Source organism: Dipodomys spectabilis, unplaced genomic scaffold, assembly GCF_019054845.1.
Source record: "Dipodomys spectabilis isolate Male_0828 unplaced genomic scaffold, ASM1905484v1 ptg000231l, whole genome shotgun sequence".
Taxonomy (NCBI): Eukaryota; Metazoa; Chordata; class Mammalia; order Rodentia; family Heteromyidae; genus Dipodomys; species Dipodomys spectabilis.
The window spans coordinates 1,919,794-1,926,775 of record NW_024870908.1 but is presented as its reverse complement, the minus strand read 5'-3'; positions in this window follow the sequence as shown (position 1 = coordinate 1,926,775).

The window sequence follows — 6,982 nt, the reverse complement described above, 5'->3', positions numbered from 1 at the left end:
CTACTATTTCGGTCCATTCAATTTCTCCTGCTGAATATTTCCAAATATACATATAATCACATAATTATACCTTTATAATCCATTTATCCAAATTCATTCTGTTTACGTAACTCAGGCTACATCCCTTCTCCAGAACAAAAGATCCTCCTCCTATTCAATATTTTTGTATCATCCCCCGCCCCAGCCTTTGTCTCAATTGGTCTTCCAGGAAATGAAAGAAACCCACCTCTGAATCCTGTCAGTTCATGCTCCCCCAAATAGGATGGACCTTTAAATCCCACCCCCCCCCCACACTCCCAGAAAGCAAAGTCATAGTCTATTATGTTCCTCGCTGCCACCTGGATTAACTTCAGGTTTGGTTTCATGTTTGCATTCATTGGGATTTATGTTAAAAAAAAAATTGATTTAACAAAATGGCGTCCAAGAAAAACCAACACCAATTTTCACAGAGTGGAGACCGGCAATGCTCATCGCCATTGTCAACAGCCTGAGTGCGGGAGGCACTTGCTTGGCCCCAGCTGAATCGTAATGTGCATGTGAAAATTGATAATTACGTTCATCCAACCCTTTCCAAAGGGCCTTCATGTGTTAAGATGCAAAAACAAGAGGCTAAGTGCTGATGCTTTAATAAGTCCGCGTGGAGTTTCACAGAGAAAGGTAGCAAGGTTGCATCTGCAATTACCCCTCAGCTTTTAAGTGACTCTAAAAGGATAAATGCATTAACAGCTGCCTTCTTTTTCCCTGGATATGGTGCAGCATTTTCCTGCTGGAAGAAAGGAACTGACTTGACATGGAGCTGGGTTCTATTGTTGACATTGGTGGATATTGATTCTGCCTGACAAACCAAAGCCGTGTACTTCACGATCCTTCCGTGGCATGGAGCTAGAATCAGATTTTCTGAATGAATGAATGCATGCATGAATGTTTACCTTGGGTTAGAGACTGCCAACAAGAAGGGATTGGTGCCAGGCACTGGTGGCTCACGCCCGTCACCCTAGCTGCTCAGGAGGCTAAGATCTGAGGATCATGGTTCAAAGCCAGCCCAACAGAAAAGACCCAGTGAGACTTTAATCTCTAGTGAACCACCAGAAAACCCGAAGTGGAGCTGTGGCTCAAAGGGGTAGACAGTAGCTCTGAGCAAAAAGAGCTCAGAGACAGTGCCCAGACTTGGAGATCAAGCCCCACGACTGACAAAAAGAAAAAGAAAAAAGCGAGAAAGAGAGAGAGGTGGGAGGGGGGAGGGAGGGAGGGAGGGAAGAAGGAAGGAAGGAAGGAAGGAAAGAAGGAAGCAAGGAAGGAAGGAAGGAAGGAAGGAAGGAAGGAAAGTTTGGTAAAATAGATAGGCAATACCCTCCCGTGTTCTGTTGGGAAACACAAAAGCTAAACGAAGGAACTAAGCAAGATCATTTCAGATGTAGTAAGTGCTAAGAAACAACAACAATGGAAACTTTGGTGAGTGATTGTTCTTTGCCTATCTCCTGTGGATCTAAATGACTTGTCACCCCATCCTGGCCACAGGGTTGGATTTTCTCAACTCACCCTTTTGGAATAAGAACTGGGAGCCTTCTGCTCTTCCCCAACCCCCATAGACTACATGCCTTGGCTTTCCTGTTTCCCACTGCCATACCCCTCTGTCCAGTTAGGAGATCACTTTTCCAACTCCAGTCTTCTCAGTGTCCCCATTACTGCTCATGTTTGAGTCTACTCAGTAACTAAGCCTTTTCCTACAGTGCCACACACAGGTTTTTTTTTCTTTCACAAGGAAATGAATGGCTGATTCACTAGGGAAATCCAAGATGCCAAGGCCCACTCAGTAAGGCCGCTGTGTATGGGGGTATATCCTGATACATGCATTGTAAGGGAAGGCATCACAGATCAAAAATATACTTTATACAAGTAATCTGCTGAATACCCTACCTGGGCAACACAACATACTGCAGGGCATTCGATCGTCAACCTCAAGATCACCTGGTTGGTGCCAGACACCGCTTGTCTCTTCCGCCCAGCATCATGAAGAGTACTGCATTATATACCACTGGGGGAAAAAAAACAGAAAAGAAAGAAAATCATACACTATTGAAGAATTGTTTCTACAGGAAACAGGACTCTTGTACCACCACAGACACTGTCAATAAAATCATCCTAAGTTGGGTACTGTCTTAAGTAGAGAATGAATGTGATCCCAAAAGAGAGCCAGTCTTCACCTTTGGCCGCTGTCATGTGTCACCTCTGGCTGTTTTTGTTTGCTTTGAGATGCTGGTCATTGGACAGCTGAACAGTGTGAGTGATGGTAGTGTGCGATTGATGATGGAAAGTGAGCAATGGTGTGTGATTGACAATAGAATGACTGACAATGGAGAGCAAGTGATGATGGAGTGTGATTGACAATGGAGTGTGAGTGACGATGGAGTGTGATTGACGATGGAGTGTGATTGACGGTGGAGTGTGATTGACAATGGAGTGTGAATGGTAATGGAGTGTGAGTGATGATGGAGTGTGATTGACAATGGAGTCTGAGTGATGATAGAGTGTGACTGACGGTGGAGTGTGAATGGTAATGGAGTGTGACTGATGATGGAGTGTGATTGACGGTGGAGTGTGAGTGACGATGGAGTGTGTGACGATGGAGTGTGAGTGACGATGGAGTGTGTGATGATGGAGTGTGATTGACGATGGAGTGTGAGTGACGATGGCGTGTGATTGATGGTGGAGTGTGAATGGTAATGGAGTGACTGATGATGGAGTATGATTGACAATGGAGTGTGAGTGACGATGGAGTGTGTGATGATGGAGGCTTTGGGTTAGACAGTTTCAATTCTCCATCTGGCAAAGCTAAAGATGGATGGCCAACCACTCATTATCAGTTCTAACTCTGGAGGAGGCATCATTGGAGGCCCAATTCAAACTCTAGACTCCAGGAAGCTTCCGTGGTGGTCAGTATTCCATGAGAATTGCCACATATGGATGCTAGCAAAGTCCTTCTGTCTATATGTCCAGAGGAAGAAGACATCAGAAGATCGGTATTTGGAGCTTTCCCTGAACTCTGCCCCAGTATTCCTCCTTCAGCATACTTTAATTTGTATTCTTTCTCTGTAATAAACTGTAGTCATGAGTGTAGCACTTCCATGGTGAATGTTAATTATCTTTTAGATAATTAACAACATGGGATAGTTTCATCTTCCCCTCCCCCCCCCCCCCCCCCCCCCGCATACACACACACACTGGAAATCAAAATTGGTGTCAGATGGATGGGAAGGTGGCTCAGTGGTAGAGTGCTTGCCTTGCATGCATGAGGCCCTGGGTTCGATTCCCCAGCAAAAAGAAAAAAAGCCCAAAATGGCACTGTGGCTCAAGCTAGCCTTGAGCTGAAAGCTGAGGGACAGCACCCAGGCCCAGAATTCAGGCCCCATGACCGGACCCAAAAATAAAAAATAAAAAATAAATTGGTGTCAGGTTTGAGTGCTAGGCTTCTGCGGATGATATTGTCCTTCAATGCTCCATTGTCTACCTCTTTGTGTACCTATTGAACATTACTACACACTAAGGCAGATCTAGCTCTCACGGTCAGTCCTCAGCCTGCATTCTGGAAGCCTCCCTCTGGTCATGCTCATGGGTTTGAGCATCCCATCTTCTGCTTGCTCTTGAATCTCTCTGTCCTGGCTACTCAACTACCAATAAATACAACCTTCCAAAATTTCCCATTATAACTATTTGTGTTAGGACGGTCTTCACTCATCCTTCTTTCCAACATGTCATGACTTACCCAACAGACATTTATTGAATGTCTATTATATGTCTTGTCAATGACTAGACATGAGTGGTATATAAATTTATAAATGCATGATTCCTCTCCCCCCTAGCAACCAGCAACCATGAAATGATCATTTATCAATCCATTTAAAAATACTTATAAAATATACTCTTTGTGTCAGGTCCCAAGCCACCTGCTTTATATAATTTATCTTAGTTAATTCATAAAATACCACTATGGTAGAACATATTCTCCCATTCCATTTTTCCTATAAAAATCTGCCACACCTATCAAGGAGAGGGGTAGGGTCTCTCTGCTCACTCCCCTTAAACCTGCTGACTTTCTGTGACCATCTAGCCCCACAGAGTTCTGGTGAAGGTCATGCGCTCTGATTCCTGGGTCTGTGGATGGTTATGACACCGGTTGGAGTTTGCTGCTCTGGAGATCCAAGGTTGGGAGGAATAGAAAACACTTATAAATCCCATGTGTAGGTGCAGGACCAAGACCCTTCCTGCTTTTTGCCCCTTAAAGAAAATACTTCCCTAGCAGATTATTTAACCAGTTATGCCTGGCAGTGCTCTGTGGCTCAACTGGGACAGAACCATGGCCGATCAGAAAATGGAGAACATGGCCGATCAGAAAATGGAGAACAAGTAATCAGTGGGCAAAGTCTTGACGGTTGCGTCAGATCTCTTGCCCTTAGGCTACAAGTCTCAGTGGCAGAGGCTCCTGAATCTCAGCCTTCTGGAATTATACAATCTCGTTGACATGGACTTTTACTTCATTACTTCACTATTTTGTTGACAAGGCTGTTCTTTCAAAAAATGTTTGTTTTTCCTACTTACCTTGCCATTGCCCAAAGGGAATGCTAGTTACTACAACAGTCTGGACTCTCCTAGACTCAATGTACACACTTATTTCCCCACACCTGACTAACTCTATATGGGAGAATCATCTAGCAGCTTTGTTGCTTAAAATTTCAACCCCTCAGTTACTTTATCTTTAAAATGGGTGTAGTTCGGTTAACTCTGGAACTTCCATTATAGAGGAAGAAATCTTTCTAGGTAAGAATCCTGCCTGGCACATTGGGATTAATAAAGGTAGATATAGACAGTAACCAAAGATCCCATTGGCAGATCTCAAGACCTTGAATAAAGCAGCCTTCTTTGGAGAACTTTGTTTCTATTCTTGTGTTTGTTTGGGTTTTTTTGTCCCAACCTGGAATCATTGCCCTCATTTTTGAACCATCGATTCCTTTTCCCAGAATAGAACAACTGGAAAATTTTTCCTGCTGACTACTGTTAGTAGTAATGATACAGAATAAAGTCAGGATACTGACTGCCTGTGAGCGCTCCCAGGAGTTCTGCACTATAACTATGATCTTTCCTTCCCCCCTTCTTCATTCTTACTTCCTTGCTTCCTTCCCTCTTCCTTGCTTCCTTCCCCCTTCCTTCATCTCTTCCCTCTTTCCTCCTTTCCACCTTCTTTCCTTCCTTGCTTCCTTCCCCCTTCCTTCATTCCTTCCTTCCCTTCCCTTTTCTTTCTTCCATCTTTCCTTCCTCCTTTCCCCCTCCTTCTTTCCCTCTTCCTTCCTTCTTTCCTTTTCTCCCTTTCCTCCCTCCCTCACTTCTTCTCTCCCTCCCTCACTTCTTCTCTCCCTCCCTTATCTAAGGAAAATACAGGCATGAGTCACACAACACCTACTCTAAATAAAGATCCCCACAAGTCCTTGAATAAGTGAGTAAACTAATGTTCATATTTAGGGATCTAAAATGATCAAAGATTTTGCCTGAAGGATAATGGAAACCACGTTCTTGAACATACATTTCATCAAATACAATGCTATTGTTGACTTTATGGTAGTATGCTTTCCCTCAATAAGAGTGACATTTGGGGACAGATGCCTCGTGCTGTGCTCTACATAACCGTTCTGTGCACTTTAGAGTGCTCAGCAAGACCCTCGATCTTCACCCTGGATAACCAATATCACTGAACCTGGGAGGATGATGTACATTGGTTAGTATGGCCCGGGTCACATCATCTGTCTCTGGATTCAGGAATGAAGACCACCTCACCAGCACCAATGGGGTGAGAATGGAGGCAAGGAGAAAGGGATGCTAGGCAACTGTGTGAAAGGCAGAGACAGCCTCAATCAAGTGAGTAACTTATCCCAAGGCCATTCACCTACGGAGGTAGGGTTAAGTTCAGGCTCATTATCTATCTGACTTCATTGCCCTTTCTGGCTTTCTCCTTTGCCTCCTAGGAGAAAAGATACTCTTCAGATAACTAGCATCAGGGTTGGCGAACTGCAGCCCATGGGTCAGATGTGGCCCACTAGCTGATTTTATAAGCAGTTTTATTGTAACACAGAACCATTTATGTACCTATTATTTATGACTGTCTCTGTGCTACAAATGCAGTTAACTTAAGAGCAACAGAGGCGAAGGAAACGGCCAAAAGAAATTTCAATCTTAATTTTTACTAAAAAGAAAAGAAAAGAAAAGAAAAAACCCAATCCCTGATTGGGAAAATGAATCTCTGCTTATATTGTCTGGTGGTTCCCTGCTGGGTGGCACCAAGGATGCCAAGATAACTGAGTGCAGATTATTTCTTTCCTTCCTTCCACTCTCATGTGCAATCCTAGAGCACCACACACGTTTTCCTTCCTTCCTCTCTCCCTCCTTCCCTCTATCCTTTCTTCCTTCTCTCCTTTCTCCCTCATTTCCTTCTTTCTGTCCTCCCTCCTTCCCTCCCTCCCTCCCTCCCTTCCTTCCTTCCCTTTCTTTCTTTCCTTCCTTCCTCCCTCCCTCCCTCCCTTCACTCACCCAATACCAAGTTCATTTTTCCACTAGAAGAATCCTGTAATTGAAAAGTGAAGGGAGGAAGATTTTGAGACACAAATTGCTCCCTGTGAACGCTCCTGAAATTTTCCTGTTGTATGTATCACTCTAGTTGATAGTGTTTGATCTCTCTTTTAAAAGAGCCTAGAAACTCAACAGCAACTAATATCACAACAGAACCCCTTTCCTCTCTCCCACCATTAGCCTGAGAGAGGGTTTTATCCTCTGGTTTCCTGTCAGACTTTAAAGAGATGTGATTTTTATTCCCTTTTCCACCTAATACTGAAAAATATCCATCTATGGCAAAAAAAAAAAAAAAAAACCCAGCTCATTTTAAAAAGATGTTATTACATTTCAAAAGGCCCTCAAATGGGTGGAGGTAAGCTCCACT